This window comes from Nomascus leucogenys, chromosome 1a (genome assembly GCF_006542625.1).
Source record: "Nomascus leucogenys isolate Asia chromosome 1a, Asia_NLE_v1, whole genome shotgun sequence".
Taxonomy (NCBI): domain Eukaryota; kingdom Metazoa; phylum Chordata; class Mammalia; order Primates; family Hylobatidae; genus Nomascus; species Nomascus leucogenys.
Window position 1 is genome coordinate 26,638,261 of NC_044381.1, and position 24,884 is coordinate 26,663,144.

A 24,884-nucleotide genomic window follows, 5' to 3' on the forward strand; every position below is an offset into this window, starting at 1 on the left:
AGGCAAAATAAGGGCACCCAAAAAAATGCTCATTTCCTAATCTCCAGGACCTGTAAACAAGTTATATCATATGGCAAAGACGAATCAAAGTTGCAGATGGAATTAAGGTTGCTAATCAGCTAATCTGGAGATGGAGAGATTGTTCTAGATTATCTGAGTAAACCCTACGTAATTACAAAGGATCTTAAAAGCAGAAGAGAGAATCAAAAGAATCAGAAAGATGGCAGTATGAGTAGGACTTGGCCCAATGTTGCTGGCTTTGAAGATGAAGGAATGAGGCCATGAGTCATCTGGTATGGTAGCCTTTATAAGCAGGAAAAGGCAAGGAAATGGTTCTACCCTAGAATGTTCAGAAAGGAATGCACCTTACCAACACCAGTCTTTGCCTGGGTAAGGTATATGTTCCACTTCTAAGCTACAGAACTATAAATAATAAATCTGTGTTGTTTTAAGCCACTAAGTTTAGGAAAATTTGTTGCAGCAGTAATAGAAGACTAATACAGAGGCATTTGTAGACCTCAGGCTCATTCAAGAATTCTCATCTGTTTCCCCATAATGCTCTAAATATATTTTATTAATGTACTTCCCATATCGTATCTTGATTATCTCTGTGTGTATGTGTCATTTTCTTCCCTAGAGTGAAAGTTTTCTTGAGGGCAAGAATTAAGTCTTCTTCACTTTTATATCCTTAGCAATGATCTCAGAAACAATCTCCTTGAACAAATGTATGTGCAATACAATATAAAAAGTGTTGTGGTTGCAATATACGCACCGCTGTATAAAAGCAAAAGGAGAGAATATTCTACCTGGTAGGGAGTAAAGAGGCTTCCTAGAAGAGTTAACAGTGGGGCTAGTTGTGAAGCCCACAGAGAACAGAAATCACTGTGAAAACCCTTCAAGCAGGCGAGGTGGAGACTGAAATGCACTCAAGTGTCATGCTCTGTTCTAAAATGGACAATTGCTACTCAGCCCCTATAGATAATTACTTTGCACAAAGGCACAGTTGCCTAATCTACTACTTTTTCAAGACAGGCTGAGAATTCGGACTCTTATGTGAAATGTAAGAAGCAAGGTAAAACACTGTGAAAACACACATGCACACACACACATACACACACACAAACCTGGTAAGTTTTGGGGCAACATTTAGCACAATTCCTAAAATAGATCTCTAGATGAAGAAAACTGAGAGTGGTATTCTAGGGAGAGGGATCAGAGAATACACAAAAGGACAATGCTGTAAACGACAAAAGAAGGCATGCTCAGGGAAGAGTTGAGGAACCTCAACTCCTAGTCTCAACTGGCCAAGGCTGCCTGGGAAGAAGCAGAAAGAGCTGAGCCTGGTGACGTTGCCAGGAGTCCTGTACCACATGCTGCAGATCTCGAATTTCATCATGTGAGCAGTAGATTTTGGGGTCATGAAAAGGTGTTAAGGAGAGAAACAGTAAGATTTGTGTCCTGGAATAATCATTCTGGCAATAGGTAGAGGAGAGAACGAGGCAAGGGACTGCATGGAAGTGGAGAATGAGAACAGAATTGTAACATGCATTTTTTTAATGTGCAACACCAAATAATACTTTTCTATGGGAGCAGCCCAGAACGCTTGTTCAAAACACCAAAAAAAAAAAAAAAAAACTGTAATAGTCTTTCCAAGTGAGATGAACTCCAATGCCACACTGGCATCATGGGCCCCAGCAAGCCTGCAGCCTAATGGAGGGGCTCATTACTAGGTTTGAAAGAGGGAGAGAAAGAGTAAGAGAGAGGGTGAGGGACAGAGAGAAAATGTGCATATGTGGATGTGTCTGTGTGTCCCACAAACTCACTTTTCAGGCCCAGAGTGTCTCATAATCCTTTTGGATGGGAGTCAATTTTGGACCATAAATCACAAGGGTCATCATTTCTGTAGGGAGATGTTTGCAATGGGTCTTGGGTTAGAAGGAATGTAAATTTTCTAGAAAAAGATGAATAAGCATTTCTCCTCTGGTTATTCATGTAGAGTGCATGGTCCCTCTCCCTCCTGAAATAAAACAGGACTGTCAACTTCACATGCTTCACTCTAGGTTTCTGGAAAGTGTAACGTATCAGGGCCCAGGGAGATATGCCCCCCAACTGCCTCTCCCTATAGGATCAGTGACAATTGGCTATTCTGAGGCACAGATTGTTGGGCACAGGAGAGCAAATGTGAGCCATGTAGAGCTCAGTGTGGTAGGAGAAAGGACCACTTTAGCCACGTGCCTCTCCAGCCAGGACATCCTCAGGCGGAGGGGATGAATGGGTAGAAAGTGAGAGGTTTCAGACACGAGAAGGCGTAAATGTTCTTAAAGCAGAGGTTGGCCTGGGGGCTCCAGACCCAGCTCTGCTATTGCTAGCTCTGAGCCTCTAGGCAAGTTACTTGTCTCTGTGTTCAGAAGTCCTCATACATAAGACAACGAACTGAACTGGTTCAGTTTAGAGATTCATTCCATTGGAAAACCTCTATAATCAATGAACCAACCAACCAGCCAGTCAATCAAACCAATGCACAGCCAGTGAGCACTTCCTGAGAGCTGGGCTCTGGCTGGGTGCTGGAATTGTGCTTGGACATTAAATCCTGGGCCTGACCTCAAAGAGCTTTCACTCCAGTGCCTAAAACAGACCAAGCAATGCCTTACAGTTGTCAAAAGTGGCAACAGACACATGAAAAAGGGAAGGGATTGGAAAAAAGAAGTTATTAACATTGTCTGAAGAGTAGAGAAGGGAAAGCCTGGGAAGACTTTCTCAGGGAGGAAAGATATGAACTGGACTTCGAGGGACTAAGCAGAATGACCAGCATGAACAAAACCTGCAGAGAGAAGAGTGCTGAATGTGTAAAATAAGGGAAAATGCCCGGCTGTAGCTCGAGCATTCGAGGGGATGCTCCCCTCCAGGGCTGCCCGTTCCAGCTTCACGTGTCCTCACAGTGTCCACTCAGCTGGGGGAGAGTGCGTGGAAGAGGAGGCCATAGGAGCTTTCTATGCTGGATTTGGGGACAGCATGTGAGGCAAAAAGAAGGAGTGAGTATAGAGAGCAAAGCCTCTTCTGGTGTCACTACTGAGGGGAATTTTTTTTTTTTTTAGTTCTCTTTTTTTTTTTTTCTCAGACAGGGTCTGTCTCTGCCACTTGGGCTAGAGTACAGTGGCACGATCTCGGCTCACTGCAACCTTCGCCTCCTGGGCCCAAGCCTCCTCCCACCTAAGACTCCCAAGTAGCTGAAACTATAGGCCTGTGCCACCACGCCTGGCTAATTTTTCTATTTTTTGTAGAGATGAGGTTTCACCATGTTGCCCAGGCTGGTCTCAAACTCCTAAACTCAAGTAATCCACCTGCCTTTGCTTCCCAAAGTGCTGGTATTACAGGTGTGAGCCACCATGCCTGACCGGTCCTCTCCTTTTTAAAAAATTTTATTTAATTTCATCGCATTCACATCCATGCATATACATACATTTATTTGACTTCATAGGTGCAATTTTTTTTCTTTTCTTTTCTTTTTTGGCTTGACTCCCCAGTCTCCCCTCTTCTCCCCTCTATCACTGTCTCTCACCTCCACAGTCCCTCCCCGAGAGATAATACATTAACAACCCTATCAGACAGGGTTGTTGCAGGCAACAGATGGTGTGGTGCCCTCAGACAGTGCTCAAGGAGATTTTAATAAAGAGACAATTTTCAAAGTGAGGGCAGGTTAAGAAAAACTAGCAAAAGATGGCGAAGCCACAGCAAATCGCCCTTTATACCTGAAGGGCCAAAGATAAAGATTATACAACACGGAGAGAGTGGTCATATGGAGGCCCCCCGATCTGGAGCTGTGGACTTGAGTAAAGGAGTGGCAGCTACCTGGTGCCACCGTCACTGGCAGGAAGGAGTGAGAGGAAAACACCCTGTTCCCATGCCCCTCCCTCCTTCTCATCTCCTACTGGTAATTCCATTCATGAAACCAACCAGAAACCAAAGGGTATATTGGGTTATGAATGCAGCGCATAAAGGTCAGGCTCCGGACACACCACGGGCTGGGGAAGGGCAGGAAGTGAATTTGGGAGGCAAAAAGAAAATATCCAACACAACCTATGTGCATTCTTCCTTGGATTTCTTTAGATACCTGTATATTCATATTTTTATATATATATTCATATATGTCATATTTTTATTGTTTTACAAAAAAGCAGCATATTGCACGTTTTCTTATCTTACTTTTCTCATTCACCAATAGCTCACAGACAACTCCTCCAAGTTATCTTATAAAGCTGCATTCACTTTTTTTTTTAAATCGCTGTAAAATATCCCCTAAGATGAATGTATGATACGTTACTTGGAAATTACCTTATTTGCCAGTTTTTGTGACACTATAAACAGTGTTTAAGAGTATGTTTAAGAGTACATGTATGTGTATTTTTAGTAAAAAATGTCAGAATGCAAGTGTACCATAACTATTTCTCAAGTGCTCAAGAAGAACAGACAAGAAGAGGAACCAAGAGCCTAGCACCTGCACTCATGGTCACCTGCTCTAGGAGGCCACCTCATCCCCCATACTGTCATTGCTCATTGTCTAGCACACCCCCACCCCATCCCAAAGACCATGACCTTTCAGAGGTTACAGATTATGTCTGACCCATGCATGGGCCTCTGCCATCTAGCATAGAACCTGACATATATTAGGCTTTTCATGTTTATTAAATAAAATAAGAAGTAAAGCCAATGAAGTTGTCCAGAACTTTCTGGTTTTCTACTCTGTCTTCCCAGAGTGGGGAAAGCAGCAGGGACTCAGGACTGAGTCTCTGTGTCAGAGCAAACAGCTTGCTTTTGGGTGGGACCTTCTCCATGCTCCACTTCTCAGGTCCTGAACTGGACAGACAAGGTATCAATGGAGAAGAGCCACTCAGACACGGAGGAAAGACATGAACTCACCATAGAGCATAGACTAGATGCTTCTCAGATAAGCAGTGGCTGCCTCATTTATTCTCAGGAGGGGAAAATAAAAGCAAGACTCTGGCTCTGAAAAACCTTTGGAAAGAAGTCTAATAACAGAACGCATTTCCCAGTAACAAAAAAAGGCTTTCTCTCAGGACCGTGGACCCAAATCCTTCCATTTGGGTCCATGGCTCCCTCCCTCCCTCCGGATCACCCCATGTAGAGTAGGCCTGTCGTGTCTGTCCCCTAGGTGGGATGGTTTTTGGCAAAAGTCATTCTTCTCAGAGTTAATGCTTTCAGAAGAAATAAAACGAAATGACAAAAGTAACAATGATGTCTCTGCTCTTCCAGAAACACAAACAAGAAAGGTTGTTTTCAGTGTTCCTATTAGTATGTGTTTCCTTTTTTTTTTTTTTTTTTTTTTTTTTTAGCATTCTGGTATTTGTCTTTCTGGTGTCTCCAGAAAACCTGCCTCCATTGTGTTCTTCCAGAAAATGTATTTGTCCTTATCCAAAACTGTCAGCAGATTTCTCAGTAGGGCTGAGTTGTTGCCACTGTGATGCGTGGGACTAAGTAAAAACAGACCTTCACTAAGGGACCGATCTTTGATGGACTAACTCACAGACCGCAGCGTGGCCTCCACCACTCTGTGCCCCTCAGATCCCAAGAAAGACAGAAAAAGAGGAGTGACCGCGTGGAACAGGCAATACTGGCGAACACTGCTCAGAGATGATGCCCTTGTGGAGCCAGGCTGTCTAGTGGGGGTTGGCTTAGTCCCTTTGGGCTGCTATGACAAAAACACCATAAACTGAGTGGCTTATAAATGACAGAAATTCTCACAGTTCTGCAGGTTGGGAAGTCAAGATCAAGGTGCCAGCAGATTTGGGGTCTGGTGAAGGCCTGCTTGTTTATAGATGGCGCCTTCTCACGAGTGAAAGGGGTGAAAGGGGCAAGAGTGGAAGAGAGAACGGAGCTCTCTGGGACCTCTTATAAGATACTAATCTTAGTCATTAAGCCTTTACCTCATGACCTAATCACCTCCGGAAAGCCTTACCTCCTAATACCATCACACTGGGGATTAGGTGTCAACATATGAATTTCGGAGAATACATTCAGTCTACAGCAGGGGTGGTGCATGTGTTTGAAGGTGTGAGGGTAGGGTGTGCTAAATGGCATGGATGGTTCATCCAAGTGGCTTCAGGCAGAAAAGTCAGAGGAAACATCTGGAACCTGATCAATCAGGGAGACCAGCGGAATAACCAGGGAAGACCAACTTCTAGCCCAGAGTTTCTCAACGTCAGCACTTCCACGTTTTGGACTGTAACCTAATCTCAGAATCCCATCACTTTACCCATATTTTTTTGTTAGAAGCAAATCACTATGTCCAATCCATTCTCACGGAGAGGAATTTACACAAAGCTTGAATACCAGCAAGCGAGGATCACTGGCAGCCATTTCAGAAGCTGCCAACCCCAAGGAATTATCAGAGTACCCTGATCTTCAGAGCCACTGCCACCAGGAAAAATATACTCTTTTGTGTTAACGTGTGGACTATGTGGGGTACTACACAGACTGGCTGCACAAAGAGGAGTTACAGAGTCTTGTTTCTCCAATGTTATCTCTTTATTCGATAACTGTATTTCGAGGTTTATTCGTATGCCTTCGCCCTCCCTGGCTTACCTCCATCATGTAATGATCTCTTTACTCACTTGGCTCTCCTGTTTGACAGTGTCTCATTCACCTCCATATGCCCAGTGGCCAGCTCAGGGCTTAAAACAGAGTTGGTGCTCAGGGTCTGCTGTAAATGAAACTGAATGTACATTTGCCATCTATTATTCCAGTAAGGAGATGGAACTACCGCTTTTCTCATTGGACACATCTTTTTTTTAATAAGAAAATTTCCTACTAGAAATGGTGGTATTGGACATCAGCTGGGTGGAGTTCGAACAGAGGAAGGAACTGAACCCTAAGTTGGGCACACTTGGCTCAGCCCTTTCTGAATAGAACAAAGAGAATATACATCCCTGAAGATGAATGCCTCCATTATTGGGATAACCTCTACTCCTAACCGTGTAAAAAGAATATTAAGTGGTCCTGTTTTGTTTTACTTTGCTTTTTTGGAGGAAGTTCTTCTACCCTTGGAGTTTTAAGTAATGCTAGAAAAGAATCTCTGTGAAGAATGACTTTCCCCATTGCACTGACCACCTCAACCTTCATTTTCACCATTCTTACAAATGAAGAGGTTGGAGACCCAATTTGATGCATTCATTGGTTGAAAAAAAGAAGTAAGGCAGAGGCCATCACCTTGACTTCTGGTTGTCACTACTGCTTGGGAAAGTTGTGTTTTTCTTGCAGCACACTGCAGTGTTCATTTTCCAGGGTCCTGTGTATTGACAAACAGCGGTGGTAGTGCCGGCTTCTTGATCTGACTTCCTGATCCATGAATTACAGCTTGGAGTATCCATCCTCCTGCTCCCTGCTGTCCAGGGGTTGCAATGGTGGTGCCTTCCATTCAAAATCTACCCGGTGCTAGTGGCACACTCAGAAGTAGTAGCTCCCCCGGTAAGTCAGTTCTGTATTTCTTGGAAAGCACCCAAGAAGCCTATCCTAGAACCTGTTCCTTCGGCCTTCACAACTGTTTTATAAGCATTCAGTTATCAATATTAAACTCTATCCTGCTTAAAATTCCCAGAGTGTTCTCTCTTTCCTTCATTGAAACTTATTGCTATGTATTTAGTCATCTGAAGTCTAGCATTTTAAAGCTTTCTCTCTGGAACTCAAAGCCATTAATTTGCCACTGTCTCTTACTTACACACATATTTAAAGAATGCTAAGAAGTGCAGAGTTTCAGGTGATAGGCCAGCACCATCGCTAACTTACTTTCTTGGGACCTGACTGCCTGACTTGTGAATGATTCTCTTTTGGACATTCCTACACGTCTACCAGGTTTTCTATGCCTGAAAGGCAGAGTAGAGATTGTGATGGACTCCAAACTTTAGGGCCATCTCCGACATATGCTTCTTCTGATATACAAGCATCCTGGAGCACCTGATCTCATACCCCAGGGGGTCCATCAGTCACTCTGCTCTGCCCATGCAGAGAACTGTGTATTAGTGTAGGAAGGTGTATTAGTTCATTCTTGCCCTGCTATAAAGAAATACCTGAGCCTGGGTAATTTAAAAAGAAAAGAGGTTTAATTGGCTCATGGTTCTGCAGGCATGCAGGAGGCATGATGCTAGCATCTGCTCAGCTTCTAGGGAAGCCTCAGGAAACTTACAATCATGGAAGAAGGTGAAGAGGAAGCCAGCACTTCACATGGCCAGAGTAGGAGAAAGAAAGAGATGGGGGAGATGCTGCATGCTTTTAAATCACCAGATCTTGTGAGAACTCACTCACCGTCATGAGAACAGCACCAAAGGGATGGTGCTAAAGCATTCATGAAGGATCCACTCCCAAGATCCAATCACATCCCACTAGGCCCAACCTCCAGCACTGGGGATTACAGTTCAGCATGAGATTTGGATGGGGCACAGATCAAAACCACACCAGAAGGAATCTGCCCTGATTAGAGAAAGCAGCTAAATCAATCAGAGAGCACAATCCAATCTCCATTTTTACTGGAAGACAAAGTTGTGTCCCAAGTTTCTTGTTTGAAAATACTAAGAATGGACATAAAATTGGGTTATTCTAGGGAGTCAGCAAGTCCTAGAGAAAGAACCAGGCAGACCTAAGTTTCAGGCCAGGCTCTACCACCTAGAAGAAATGCAACCTTCTGTATGTCCTTCAACCTCTGAGCTCATTTACTCCTTTACAAAACGGAGCTACTACTCTGCAGAGGTAGTGAAAAAAATCAAATAAAATAATCTTTCTGACTCCTAGAATCATACCCCCTTTCTGTCAAATCCATCCTGGAAGAACGTAACCCATCATCAGCCTGGATTTTTATAACATGTAAGAATTGGAAAGGACCGGCATGATGCCTGGCAGAGAGTTGCCAGGCAATAAATATGTATTAAACTAATGAATTAATCATCGAAAAATGTAATTTAATAATTTTACAACCCCCTATGAAACTCAAAGTCTTGGGGCAATTTGCCAAAATCGTGTGACTACTTGGTGACAGGACCAGGGATCAACATATAAGCCTCGATTTCCAATCAGTATTCCCTGCTCTGACTCATATTTTATAAAGCTGTAACATTTTCCAAAATGATTTGTAGGCAAAATAGCACTGACTTATGAAAAGTAAATCATAAATTACACTCAAATACTAATTTCTCGGCATCTGAGACCCATTTTACATAGAGCAGGAATTCAGATTTCCTATTGAAAATCACTTCAGGGACCAAGGATTACAGAGCTTATTTCCCAAAAGCACATGTTCCCCCAACTTTAAATAAGATGCTGAGAATGAAGCAAAGGGGAAAACACTGGATGCTGGAATGTGGGCGGCGGAGCAGGGGGAGAAGAGGCCTTTTGTGGTGAGTGCTCTAATTGTTCTTTAGAAACTTTCTCCTTTCGGGAAGTGAGAAGAGTGAATCTGAGATCTGGACAAGGACATCCTTAGCGATAGAAAAATATTATGAGTCGGCAACCTGAACTGCCATGATTCACAGCAGAAAGTCCCATTGGAAGCAGCTCTGCAAACACTCTAAAGGAGAAACTGCCAGGTTCAGAGAGGGGGCAACTTTAGAGAAAACTGCCATTGATTTAAGTGAAAACAGTCCAGAACTTTAGGAATAATAGAATCATTGGACTGGCTTATTTTTCTGGTCTGTACTTCATAGAGATCTTCTCCCCACAACTCCCACGGCAGATTCTCCCTGTGGATGAATCAGGCTGAGTGAGGAGAACAGGATTCTTGCCCATAGTTTTTTCAACATATCTAGTTAATTTATCTGTTGATACCACTCTGTTATGGCAGTTAAAACACTGCAACACTAGAACAAGCTGGAACAGACTTCATGCATTCATAAAAGCCATGTGAAGACCACATGCAGGAGGCGGTGGCAGAACCAGTCCAGATAAGAAAATGGATGCGAATACTTGCAATTCTTTGCTTAAAGCTAAAGAACACTGAGTGATTTGGCTGCAGAATCATAAACATTGCAATGGAATTTGGGACTTATCACCTTGTAGAAGCCTTGAGATGGAGATGGCTCAGACAGGTGAATGGCCAAAGCGAATGGGATAAACATCATTTTGTGTTCCTGCTAGGAGGACTCCCAGTGACGGAGAGGAAATTTGTCACATTCCTCATCTCTGATTCTACCCATTTTGAATCCATGCTCCTCTAGATCTTTTAGGGAGAAATCAGAGCCGTTTAGTCACCCTCTGGCTAAAAACCTGAATTTCTCATTTTCTTAGCAGGTAACCTGGATGGATGTCACAAGGCATGGTTTGAAGCTGGAATCGGTGAGTTCCTAGGTTTGTGAGCTTGGGTACAAATCTAAACCTCACTTCAGATTCCTCATCTGCAAAATGATTGTAATAATCACTCACAGACTTCAAGGAGAGAATGCAGAAATGTTTCTACAACTCAGTAGGGAAAGCTGTGAATCACAGCTCAGAGTTCTTCAAACTTGTGTAATATATAAACTTTTTCATACGGAAAAAAAACCTCATAGAACCCTAGAAAGTGACCTCAGACATGAGACACAGTCTCCATCCACTTTAAGATTTGCAAACTGAAACAAGGACTATCTTGTTTTATGCATTTAAAACAAGTCTTTCCATTTGAAATTATTAACCAACATTTTTTAAAGTAGTTGTTAATGTATAATAGGCAAAATGACATTAAAGATCGTTATCAAAACAAAAATGCAAATTTTTGAAACTTTATAACATGTGGCTCTCTGAGAATGGATCATGATAATCCTTGTTTGAGAAACACCAACATAGCAATTAAGAACTGAGATGCAGAAATCAGGATTTTAATCCTGGATTTGCTGTTTACTAGCTGTGTGGTTTGGAGCAGGGAATGTAATCTCTCTAAAGCCTCAACTTCCCATTTTAGATTACCAGGTCCAAGAGTACTGATTAAAGGTGAGAAAACCTCCTGGAAATATATTCTGTAAGCAAAATCATGAGAGCAAGAAATTCTAGTCCAGGAGTCTTATAGCAGGAGGTCAGATCTAGCTGTGCAAGCTCCGACAAAGCCCTGGCCCTCACTGAGCCTCAGTTTCCTCTTAGAGAAAATCGAGTGGTAATGTCTGACAAGCTTATCTACCTTGCAGAGCTGCCAGGAGGTCAAAGTGTTTATGTGAAGGAGCCTGCTGTGCAAACAAGGAAGCACCACGCAGCCTTGACCACTGCAGCCTTGAACAAAACTTCTCCTGGAAACAGGGGTACTTAACACTGCTCAAGGCTTAGAAACCACCATTCGTATCTCGCAAACAGTATCCATCTTGAGGTTAGAGTTCTGGTTTATGATCCTCTGCTTCTCGTGCCAGAAATGAGCTCAGCTGAAAGTGCCATTTAACTACCCAGTGCTGGGGTGGGTTTGCTATCAAGATCCTTTTTTTATCGGTCAGCTGGCTGTGAAAAGCCAGATACATACTTAAATACACCCATTATCCAGAAGGCCCAGCGGTTCTGTTTCCCAAGGCTCTGGCAAAGCCCACCCTTCTCTGGACAAGGGCAAAATGCTGACAAACCTGTGACTGAATTCTCTTCTCCCTCCATGGCTGCTGTGCAAACCACTGCACACAGAAGAAATAAACAAGAAGCAAGGGCAGGCAGCCTTAAGTGGTTTCCTTGTTCCTTCTCTAACCTTCTTCCACTTACCTTATCATTTTCCACCCCAACACAGAGTCACATGTGATGAGGAATTAGGGCCCATCGAGTAGAGCCCAAGGCAGTCTCTTTCCAATGTTCCAGAAATGATCAGGGTACACATTTGATGACAGTCACCTAATATTTAAGCCCATGCTAGCTAAGGTATTTTCCTATAGGCCAGGAGCTGGGCTGGGGCTTTTTTTGTTTGTTTTGGGTTTTTTTGAGCTGGGCCAGGGCTTTTGTTTGTTTTTGAGACAGGGTCTCCCTCTGGTTGCCCTGGTTGGAGTGCAGTGGTGCCATCTCTGCCCACTGCAGCCTTGACCTCCTGGGCTCAGCAGATCCTCCCACCTCAGCTTCCCAAGTAGCTGGGACTATTTACACACACCACTGTGCCTGGCTAATTATTTGTATTTTTAGTAGAGACGGTGTTTCGCTATTTTGCCCAGGCTGGCCTCGAACTCCTGGACTCAAGCAATCTGCCCACCTTGGCTTTCCAGAGTGCTAGGATTACAGAGGTGAGCCACCACACCTGGCCTGGGCTGGGACTTTGATGGAACATTATGCCTATTTCATCTTTACAATCATCATGAAATATTAGAATTATTATTCCCATTTCACAGCCAAGGAGTAGAGGAGAAACTGACACTCTTGCATAGGCCCTCCCAAATATCATTGTCTGGGTCTACATCCTCTGTTCTGGCTTTTATCATTGTGACTGTGGCTACTCAGAGGGCCCCTAGATAGTGGAAGGATTTTCTTATCCCAGCATCACCCCCTAACAACTGTGTGTCCCTGAACTCTTGCCTTAGCTCTGAGCCACAACTTCCTCCAGTTTAACTTCTGCCTGCATGTAATGTGGTTATGGGGCTTACCTGGGATAATATATATGTAGTCTCTGCATCCCATCAGGCACTGAACACATGGGAAGATTGTCACTAAAGTCATAGTAAACATGGTAAGCTCTCCACTCAGACTCTAAGTCACAGTCTGAAAGAGGCAGGCACCCCATTGATAATGGGGTAGAACTGATGGGATGCCCAGTGGGTGACCAGTTTCAGGATTCCAGCCTGACCATATCCACTGGCCTAACAGAGGACAACTTTGAGTCCAGAATGTAATAATGGTCCACCAAGGTCACATGAGCCATGATGAAGGGTTCATGCATCTCTCCAGCTGGTGTACCTTCTAACCTGTGGGACTCGGGTGCTAGCTCTTTGAATCTCAGTCTCTTTTTATCTGCTAAAATAGAGCTAGTAATTGCTACCTTACAGGGCTGTTGTAAAGATTAAGGAGAAGAAAGCATGCGAACACACTGGCACAGTGCCCAGCATGTTGGGGAAGTTCCATGGGTGTTTGTTCCTTCATGTATTGGTCCTGAAAGCTTGGTTAGGTTTGCACACATTCATGCAGCTGCTGTTCACAAGGCAGGATTTCACAAGGGCATAGAACAAGTAGGGCTTCCCTTCCCATGTGTAGATCTGTGGGAATGCTTTCATCATCAGAAATGCTGCTGAAAAGAACCTCCTAAGAAAAGTCTTAAGAGAACAGTCACCAGAGTATCTGATCCCAGAAGTGTAAGACACCCAGGAACACTGCCTACTTTAATAAACTGCTTAGATACCAGATCAGGCTATGATCCGTAACCAAGTATCAGATGAATGGTGTCTTGGTGCATTTGGGCTGTTATAACAAAATACCTTAGACTAAGTAGCTTACTTATAAAAAATAGAAATTTATTTCCCAGACTTCTGAAGGCTGGGAAGTTCAACATCAGTGTGGCAGCATGGGCAGGTTCTAGTGAGGGCCCACTTTCTGGGTCATAGATGGTAGCTTCTCATTTTGTCCTCATGTAGTGGAAGAGACAAATGAGCTCACATTGGCTACTTCTATAAGGGCATTAATCCCATTCATGAGTGCTCCACCCTCATGATCTGATCACCACCTAAAGGCCCCACCTCTTATTACTATTGCTTTGGGATTTAAGATTTCAACATATGAATTTAGGAGGGACAAAAACACTCAGACCACTGCAGATGGTTAAGCAACAGCACTTTCAGAAGGGAATTTTGCCATTGCCAGGAGCTGCAACCTTGATGCAGACTCAGGTCTCACTGTTTGGCCCAGCAGCTGCCAATTGTCCCTTGTCCCAGGCACAGAACAGACAGACATCCAGCGAGACAAACTGACTGACCTGAGGAGGAAATGCCATCATTAAGTCTAGGGAGAGATCCTCCTGAGGAGGTTTGGGGAAGCTATACTTGCATCTCTGCTCTTACTCTTCTTGACTTCCAGCCAAATTTTATGAGTTCAGAGGGCAGGCCAAATTTCAAGCATGTGAAGAACACAATTGTACTTCCTGATCCTCAGAATGAAGATTGTGACTGTGATTCCAAGTTTCACAAGCTGCTCTTAGTACTCTGAATTTGGTTCACTCACATGTTTGAACACAAACTTAGGGGGTAAAAATAAACGTGCCAGAGGATCTCAGGAGATTAATAGTATACTGTAGAAGAGATAAAAATAAATAAACACACACAGCAGGAGATAAAGAGGAGGCGGCATTTAAGATGAAGCATTGAAAAATGGGTAAAATTTGGAAATATAGAAACAGAAGGGAAGTATACTCTAGAACAATGAGACAACATGAACAAAAACATGGAGGCAGGACACTCAAAAGATTTTAGAGAGTAAGGAGTCTTGATGTATATCGACTGTGAAGCACGTCCTTTGTATAGACAACCTTGCCGTACCCTTGTCCGTGTAAGACAGCCCATTTATGGCAGAGGTTCAGTGGAGAACCAGAGTCTGGCAGATACTTCTGGTGCTCACCCATATTTAGCTTTTTTTTCTTCTGGGCACAAGAAAGGACTCTATTTCCCCACCACTCCTATAGCTAGGCAGCACCATCTAATTCTAACCAATGCATTGTGTGCTGAAATGGTAAGTGCTAATTTCTGGCCAAAGCAATTGCCAAATCATAATCTCCAGGACCTCTTCTCCTGTCATTTCAACTGAACAGGTTGTATTTTCCAAATAGTTTAGCTCCAGGACAGAGGAAGCAGCTCACACATGGACCACTGAATCACTACTTGGAAAGCCAGTGGCTTTGAAAGTCTCCTAGATCTTCAGTAAACTTTTTGTTAGCAAGACATAAACCTCTGGTGTTAAGCCATTTAAGGAATGTTTGTTATGGCCACATAACCTAGTTTATCCTGACTAATATGAATACTAAAAAGTGCCCATGAGTCTTATGAAGACCACACTGGACCCACTATGTTTACTTGTTCCTCAGAGAATACAAATCTTAAGCATCATTATGACCAGAGAAAGATACAACTATCCCACTTGTACCAGGCCTCTGGCATACATAGATACCTTCCTAGTTCTACGCAGATTCTGTTCAAGATAGCAACACTACCAAGGGCTTTGTGGCTTCATTTTAAAGCAATGATGAAAGAAGATACTGTTGACAATCTCTAAAGCTACACTGAGATTTGAGTAACTTGAACGATGACCTCATAGCAGCTTTGCATGGTAATAATTACTAGTAAATTACTGAGATTCCAACATGTTATGGACATCTTTCAACCTTGGCCTTACATTAATCCTGCAACATCTGGATTATTATCTCCAATTTACATATAAGAAAACAGGCCCAGAGAAGAGATGTGACTTGCTTAAGTTCACCTAAGTCATTTAGAGGAGAGTTAAGAGTCAAACCCAGATATATCTGACACCAAACCCAAGCTCTTTTTATGAAGCTAATCTGTCTCTTAAAGCTCACAAGAAGGATAGGTAAAAATAGAATCTTACCTAGAATTGCTCATCTTTAACAAGGAAAATAAATAAAAGAAGTGTTGCAGGGACAGATAGTGCTTGCTAAATCTTCATTTCCTCCTCTGCATTACCCAGTTTCTCCAGCAAATAGTCTGGGGCCATATAGCTAGTTTTGGCCAATGAACTATGAACAGAAATGACATTTGTTATTTGCAGGCTGAAGTAGTTAAAGTCAATGTGTTTCTTCTGTCTTCTTTGCCCCCGCATACCCGACATGACACATAATCCAGTTGGCACATCTGTAGGATAGAAGAGGACCTCTGGACCTTCATGATATTGTGAGAAATAAGACCTATATTAAGCCAGGTGCAACTGTCTTTTAGAGACCTATATTGTTGTTGTTGCTGTTTTTTACTTACAGGACTACAGGTTAACAGAACACAATTAATCCTAATGGTTCATTACATATTTTGATCATTAGTTTTTGCATGACTCACTTTTACTTATTTTAGTAGCCATTTAGTTATTTTTTAAATGTATGCATTCACATTTAAAACCACCTCTAACAACTAAAATTAGAACTTCCATAATAACCTTCATCTAACTCCATGGTTCCTCTACAAACTCTTTCCCCTCTCTTCTCTCACACAGAGTAACCATCACCCTAAATCCTATATTCTTCATTCCTTTGATTCTTTTAGTATATGGTTTTATTGTATCTAAATGTATTCCTAAACAGTATGTGTACTCATTAGATTTTGTTTCTAAACTTATAAAAATAGTGTCATGTCATAATTGAAATCTAATTATTATATTTAATATTACATTACTAAGATGTATCACTTTATTTATTTTGACTTGTATACATTAAACTTTATTCCTTTTCTTTTCTTAGACATGTCCTGATGATTCTCCTTTCCAAGTCTTAAGTAAATTTATTTGGTTGCCTATACACTTATCATCAGAGGAGCAAAATCCAGAAATATTGCAGGCAAACATGAAGTGGCACAGGACTGAGATTTAGACTGGCTTGTGAACCCAAGCTTTATTCTTTCTGAGACTGAATATGGGGCATAGTTTCCTCCACTATAAAATAGCCACATTTATGCTATCCTTACTGGACTATGGCAAGGATTCAACAAGACAGAGAATGAACAAAGCACTTTATGAATTCTGATATGTCCCATAAACATTATTATAAGAATCTTTCAATCTGCTTTTTAAAGCATGCACGCGTGCACACACACACACACACACACACACACACACTGTTCCCTATTGCAACTAAAATCAACAAACTCAAGCTTGTATCCATATTTCTGTTCTGGCTGCCCCATGAGCAATCATCACCAGAATAACTAGCAAATTAGAATCATCCCTCTTCTCTGCCAGATGTCTCCCCCACTTCTTGCTCTTTGGCAATTCAGATGATATTCATTATCCATCTTTGAACAAATTGCAGGTGAAGAAGATTTGGAACTGGATGTCTTTTACTTGACACACTCACTTTTTTCCCCAGTGTGTATGTGTGTAGATAGGATATTGTTTGCACGAGCCATGGTTTTGCTCCATAGAGGATGACTTCCTGCCATAAGTTCTTCTTACAACAGTTGAAAGATAAAGGGATTTGGAGACAACCAACCTGGGTTTTTATCCAACAGTGGCAGTTATAGGCTTATCTCAAAAGAGGTGCATACATTCTCTGAGTCTCTGTTCTCCCATCTACAAAACATATTTATAAAAATTAAATCAGATAATGCAAGATGAGTGCTAAGAACTGGCCCTGAATAAAAGTAGATGCTCATCTAAGTGCTAGTTTTCTTGATTATTATTGTTATTTTTATTATTATTGTTTTGATAGAAAGTCTCCCTCTGTCATCCAGGCTGGAGTGTAGTGGCACAATTTTGGCTCACTGCAACCTCTGCCTCCTGGGCTCAAGTAATCCTCCCACCTCAGCCCAAGTAGCTGGGACTATAGGTGCATGCCAGCACCTCTGGCTAATTTTTGTTTGTTTGTAGAGGCTAGGTTTCGGCATGTTGCCCACGCTGGTCTCCAACTCCTGAGCTCAAACAATCCTTCTGCCTTGGCCTCCCAAAGTACTGGGATTACTACAGAGAGGCGTGAGCCACCACACCCAGCCCAGTTTTCTTTTTTATTTCCCTTTCCTTGGTAGTCAGTTTTCTCAGAGACATTTTGGTATAGGAGCAGTGTCACAGTATGATTTAAAATACCTGAGAGAAATTACATGACTTACCAAAACAATATGATACAATGGCAGAATCCACATCAGAAGAAAAATCACTTCAGATCTAAGAAAGGTTTTGGCTCACTAGATATTTGTGTTGGCAGAAGTAGAAACGGACAATTTCTTGCCTGTTCCCAGAGCAGAAGCACACAGGGGACTGACACTGCATCTCCTGGATAGTCAGGCTTGGTCAGTGACATCCAGTAGGCAAGACTTTGGTGGAGAGAAGACCTTACCAGGTCAACACTCGTAATACTCCAGGAAAAGAAGTCAGCTTCAGATTAAAAGGAGACACTTGTTTTTGTTTGTTTGTTTGTTTTTTGGGACAGAGTCTCAATCTGTGGCCCAGGCTGGAGTGCAATAGCTTAATCTCAGCTCAATGCAACTTCCACCTCCTGGGTTCAAGCAATTATCCTGCCTCAGGCTCCTGAGTAGCTGGGATTACAGGTGTGCACCACCATGCCCAGCTAATTTTTTTTTTTTTTTTTTTTTTGTATTTTTAGTAGAGACAGCCATGTTGGCCAGGCTGGTCTCGAACTCCTGACTTCAGGTGGTCTGCCCATCTTGACATCCCAAAGTGCTGGGATTACAGGCGTGAGCCACCACACCTGGCCAAAAGAAGACACATTTTTAAATGCAGGAAAGGAGATGCTACAAGAGAAGGTAGCTCAGACAGAAGGAAGATTGTTGCTTCAGGCTAGGAATGGTGGCTCATGCCTGTAATTCCAGCTCTTTGGGAGGCTGAGGCAGGGGGATCACTTGAGGTCAGGAGTTTGAGACCAGCCTGGCCAACATGGCGAAACCCAGTCTCTACTAAAACACAAAAGTTAGCTGGGCATGGTGGTGTGCACCTGTAATCTCAGCTACTCAGGAGGCTGAGGCATGAGAATCACTTAAACCTGGGAGGCGGAGGTTGCAGTGAACAGAGGAGAACTGCCTAAGATGAGAGAACAGATTAGATGGGTGGGGCCCATGCAAGGATGGCTTGAGCTTCTGAATTCTAAGCCAGGATCTGTCCCACCTGTCTGCACAGTGACCCAGGTGAGTTTCAAACAGTGGCTTAGGGGAAAAAAAAGTAGGTCAGTAGGTGGGGTTCTTTCAGTCATGGAAAAAAATCAGGCTATAGCTACACGATGTCCAATATGGTAGCCCTAGCCACCTGTGGTTATTTTCATTAAAAGTAATTAAAATGTAGAAATTAAAAACTCAGTTCTTCAGTCACACGAGCCACACCTCAAGTGCTCAGTAGCCATGTGTGCTAATGGCCACCATATTGGACAGCACAGAGACAAAATATTCTACTCATCCCAGAAAGTTCCATTAGAGAGAATAGAGCATCAACAAGCCCAGGGCACAAGCCTGAAGCAGGTGCTGGATGCAAATAGTGTCAGCACTGAAAAGGAGCACCTGAGGCAATGCAGCTGTTACCTAAACCTGCCCTAGCCAAGCCACACTGGGTCATGTGTAGACCCAATAAGGAAAGTCTGTGTGTTAAACAGAAAAGGGAAGGAGATGCAGACATTACACTTTCACCTCTGCAACAAGCCACCAAGCAGTCCATCCCCAGAGCATCAGTGATGCAAAGGAGATACTTTGTTTCAGTGCTTCACCCATAACTTTCAGAGGAGAACTTTGGCCTCCCCAGTGGTTCAATGTTGGAAGCTGCACAATAATGGTGGGTCTTCCAGCTATGGATGTTTTAGGTCTCCACTACATATTCACATTCACCTGGGCATTTTTCTTAGTCATTGCTTGCAGTGGGACAAATAGTCTTAATATTTTTTGTTCTTATTACTGATGAGACCAACATCTTAGGGTGCCTGTGTACCAGAATTACTCTCAGTCTAATTCCTGGTCTGCATGAAGACAAATGACAACTCAGCCTTGTAAATAAGTTTCCACTGCAATGCTACCCCAGGAACGTTGCCACATAGCTGTCATTGCTACCAAATACCTATTCTCCCTTCAGAGTCATCCACAATTTTTCAGCTGTGGGATGGCAGAGCTTGAAAGGGCTTTAAGACTAATTTGGTCAGAACCCTTCATTTTCAAAGGGGTAAATCTGGGAACCGGATTTACCAGCCAGTAAGGCCAGAGTTAGATGCCAGGTCTAAGTCCCTTATTAATCTCTTAAATCACAGTGCTGATATTAGAAGAACATAAATATCTACTTGGAGATTCCTCCTTCTCATCTTCAAAACTAGATTAGAATGAAAGCCAAAGATAGAAGAGGTGACAATAGGTAGAGCTCACAGGCCACCCGAAGTCAGCACCCTCAATTGGACTAGCCAAAAGCCGCTTTTTCCAGTCCAACTGAACAAGCTTCCAGGGGGTGCCTTCTGCATGTGCTGAGGATACAGGATAAACTAGATGTGGTTACTGCCTGTGAGCATCTTAAAATCCGGTAAAAATAGAAATATACAAGGGCCTTTCTCCTCCCCTTACCTGGCACACATACCAGACTCTGTTTTGATTATGGATGTTTATGGGCCAGCAAGAATCTGCGAAAACATTTTTCCATTTTGCATTAGGGTTTGACATCAGACTGCAAGACTAGGGTGAAGGGCCTCCAGGTAGAGTAAAAAGGAGATTTCAGTTCTTGGCAGTTCTGCACTGTTCAGCCTTGTCAGTTACTTCACTTCCAGGGTTGTTGGATTTAGCAAATGCAAATACAGAGTACAGTTAAATTCAAACTTTTCAGATAAATAGTGAAACTTTTTTTATATAAGTATGTCCCAAATATTCTATGGAACATACTTACACAAAAAATTATGTTTTATCTGAAATTCAAAGTTAACTCTATGTCCTGCTTTTTTTTTTTTTTTTTTTTTTTTGGAGACAGAGTCTCACACTGCTGCCCAGATTGCAGTGCAGTGGCATGATCTCAGCTCACTGCAACCTTTGCTTCCTGGGTTCAAGTGATTCTCCTGCCTCAGCCTCCTGAGTAGCTGGGATTACAGGCACGCGCAACCTCGCCTGGCTAATTTTCAGTATTTTTACTAGAGATGGGGTTTCCCCATGTTGGCCAGGCTAGTTTTGAACTCCTGACCACAGGTGATCTGTCCGCCTCAGCCTTCCAGAGTGCTGGGATTACAGGCATGAGCCACCATGCCCAGCCTATGTCCTGCATTTTTTACCTGGCAATCCTATTCAATTTCTCTTAGTCTGTTTATTTACCTGTAAGATGGGGATATGAAAACCCTTGCCTGTATAGTGAGAATTAAATTAGCTAAGGTATGGGAAACCTTGGCATATAGCACATAATTAATATATAATAGCCCTCCCATTTTTCTGTTGATTCACAACACACATCAAATAGGAAAATGGACACAGACAAATGGCTTTCTGGGAACTAGATCAGCCAGGTTTGTAAGAGAAAGCAGAAATCCTTTGGCCCAGCTCCTTCACCTACGTGGGGCTCTCCAGTAAAATCTGGAGTGTGTGCGTAGAAATGAATGCCAAGGTATATACTGACTGCCTCGAGTAGTGTATGAGGGTCTAGATATGAACATGGAGGTGTGACTTCTGTACCAAAAAGAACAGCACTTACATCGTTGGCTCTGAATTCTCTGCTGTGAAAAATCAACGCCCTGGCAACTTGGTGACACCCAAAGATCAGAAATGAAGGGACGAGGGAATGATAAAGGGGCCAAAGATGGGAAATATAATAAACGGTAGGTCCTGGAGACTACCATTCCTACAGAGATAGGCAGTGAACCAAGGGAAGGACATCTGGTTTGAAGGGAGCATATCTGGGTTGCGCCCTTCTCAAACTCTGCCACAAAAACTTTGATCAGCAAAACTCACAAAGAAGTTTGGGTTCACGCCCATCTTGAGAGATGGATAGGTGTCGTAGAGGGAGCTGGAGCTGCAGAGGAGGGAGAGGTGCTGCCCTTCCTGCCCCTGAGGGACTTTGGTTCTGTGAGCTCATATCATGATGGCAGAATGTGCACAAGTCAGTGTCACAGCTTATACTGAGTTACCAGGCAAAAAAAAAAAGGCCACACTCCTATGTTTCAGATGCAGCCCACCAGTTAACATTGTGGAAAGTGGGAGTTGTATTTTGTCAGGTCTGTGTGTCTTCTTGGGGTTGTGTTCTTTTTACAACAGGTATTGATGTATCTTTCTCAAGCACCCAAGGTCATATACTACATAAAGGCACAATGCTAGCTGAAAGAAAATTCTGAGATATGATCAATTCAATCTCTACCTGAAAGACATCAGGCTGGGAGTCACATTTTTGTCTTGAAATCCGTTCTGTAATAGTAGAATTAAAGAAAAGAAGTAGGTGGGAGACATGGAGGAAGAGCTCCTGTTTCCATTTCTGAAAAGTTGCCACTGGAACAAACCTAAAGTTGTAATGGCTTAAGGCTGTGCTTCTCGAAACGTGATCTGAAGACCCCTAAGGTCCCCAAGACCTTTTTTGGGGTTCCATGAGGTCAAAGTAATTTCATAATAATACCTGGGAATTATTTACCTTTTTAAGCTCTCCATGGGTATTTACCTTTTTAAACCCTCCATGGGTGTACAGAGGTTTCTTGCGATTACATGTCACATCTGCAATGATCTAAAAAGGCTACTAAAATACTTCCCACTTTTCCCACTTTATATTATGTAAGAACCCCGCTGTCTTCTATTAAGCTAGGTATTAAAGAGAGCTGCAAAAAGGCAGAGCCATCATTCCCACCAAATATTTTTTAGACTCATTGTTATTTTTTGTAACACAAAGTTTTTATGTTAACATACAATGAACTTATTAATTTTATTCTTAACTGAATTAATATTTTTCTCGATTTCTTGGTTTTAATTTCTAATCAGGTAAATATCGGTAACTATATGTCTACAAAAAAACAGAGATGTTTGGGGGCCTCAAGGTTTTTAAGAGTATAAAGGAGTTCAGGGACTAATAAGCTTGATAATCCCTAGTTTAGGGGAAATAAAAAAAGGTGCATGTAATTTATAAAGAAAATTGGATTGATCTTGCCAAGTTGGAGAATTCATTTGTTGGAATTGTTCTGGGTGAACAGGAGGGATGAAAATAAGACTTGAATGTGAAAGATCAACATGTGGATTTCAGCCCAGTAAGAACTTTCCAGTGGTCAGAGCTAAGCAAAGACAAAAGGGATGTTTTTTAACAAGGAGTGAGCTTCCTATCCCTGAAAGTATGTAAGCAGAGGCTGGCAAACCATCTGGCAAAGATGTTGCAGAGAGGAAGCTAAATGCCAAGGAAAGCTGGCATAGGGGTGGGATGGAATGTCTAAAGGGCTTTAAAGATTCCTTACAACCTAATATCTAAGTAAGGAAAGACCTAAATTGATTTTTATAGAAGTCAAAAGCCGAGCTTTGTTGGCCCAGTGCCAACCAGAGAGTGGCTCCCTTGTCCATACAGGGCACTAAAAAGAATGATTCTCACAAGCTGCCTTGTAATAACCCCTCGCGTTTGCAGAGAGCTTTGCAGTTGGCAAAATTCTTCATTTGCTTTATTTAATGTGATTCTCTCAACTGCCCCATGAGTCAGTTCACAGAGAAGGCTCCAAGAGGCAATGTATGAATTGTCCAAAAGACATAGCTGGTAAGTGACAGATCTTCCTGGCATCAAGCACTGGTATTCTTTCCAGTGTACCTCAGCTGCCTCCATACTGGCCCAGCTCTGACATCTCTCACTCCTCATGTGGCGTATGTGTAATGAGACTGTTTACCTCGCTTGGCTCCTGCCAAGGTACCTAGTGCAATGCCGTTGGTCACGTAGAGGAGTCTATTACCCCAGCCCTACGACCACCCCAGTAAATTCCTTCCTAGGGAAACATTGGACTTTTGAGAAGCCTGAACTATTCAACTCTCCCCAGGCATGCTAATGAGTTGTTTTAAGCAGTGTGTGAGTTTCATGTTCAGGAAACCCAGGAGCTCAGTGATCATAGCTCAGCTGTACGGAAAGTGAGGTGCCACCCATCTCTCTGCAGCCTGCTCTACTCACATGTTACCACCTCTTCTGAGTGGCACTTCCACCCGCCTGCAGCCATGCCTCCTTGGGCAGAGATCCCATCAGATTTTACAAGCCAGGCAGGGTCAGGCTTGGTGAAAATGTGAATGGGAATGCCCAGAACAACAAAGGCAGCAGGCGGTTTTCCTCGGGAGACCGGGGAGAGCCAAGCCATGTGCTGGCAGCCACGGGGCACCCATGGGGAAGCCATGAGCAGGATAGTAGCTGACGCCAGTAACTGGGACTAACTGGGACAGATCTATTGGGATTAGCCCACAGCTTATAAAGACAATTTTTTAAGAAATACATTAGTTCTGATGACTTTCAAATAGCTCCAGACTGGATTACCAGGATGTGATCCAAGTGAGTAGTAACCATTCTAGAGCAGGGTGCATACAGTTTTTCTGTAAAGGACCAGATAGTAAATATTTTAGGCTTTGTGGGTGCAATGGTCTTTGTTACAACTACTCAACTCTGCCACTGTTGTATGAAAGCGGCAGTCAGCAATATGTTAATAAATGAGCCCAGCTGTGTTGCAGTGAGATTTTATTTATGGACACTGAAATTTGAATTTTATATAATTTTTACATGCCACAAAATAGTCTTCTCTATTTTTTTTTAACTATTTAAAATTATAAAAACCATTCTTAGCTCATAGGTTGCAGAAAAACAGATGAGCTAGGTTTGGCCTGTGGGCTGTAGTTTTTCAGCCTCTGTTTTGTGGCAATGGTTCTCAAACTATAAATGGTCCTCTTTACTACAGTAAATGGGCCATTGTTTAAAAAATATTTTTAAGCTTTCTCTGTTAAATACTTCTGCACATTTCTACCAAAATTAATCACTATAAAAGGGGAAAAAAGAAAAAAGCTATAAAATGTAAGTCCACTGATGAAATTACTACCAATGTTTCTAATGCATGTTCTCAAGGTATGAACTTATGTCACTAGGGACTGGACCCACACTTAGGGTGAACCTGTAAATCTAACGTAACTGCTTTCTTGATCTGAAATCAATGACCACATCAGTTAGGTATATTATCATCTAGCATGTTGAAGTGCTTAAGGTTTTTGGTTTGCATACAGAGGCAAACAACTCCCCTTCCTGTCTTGTTTACCTGTTCTAAGCAAATCTTTTGTTGCCTGCATCATGGGTTGGCAAAGGCATACTCAACTAAGAGCCATAAG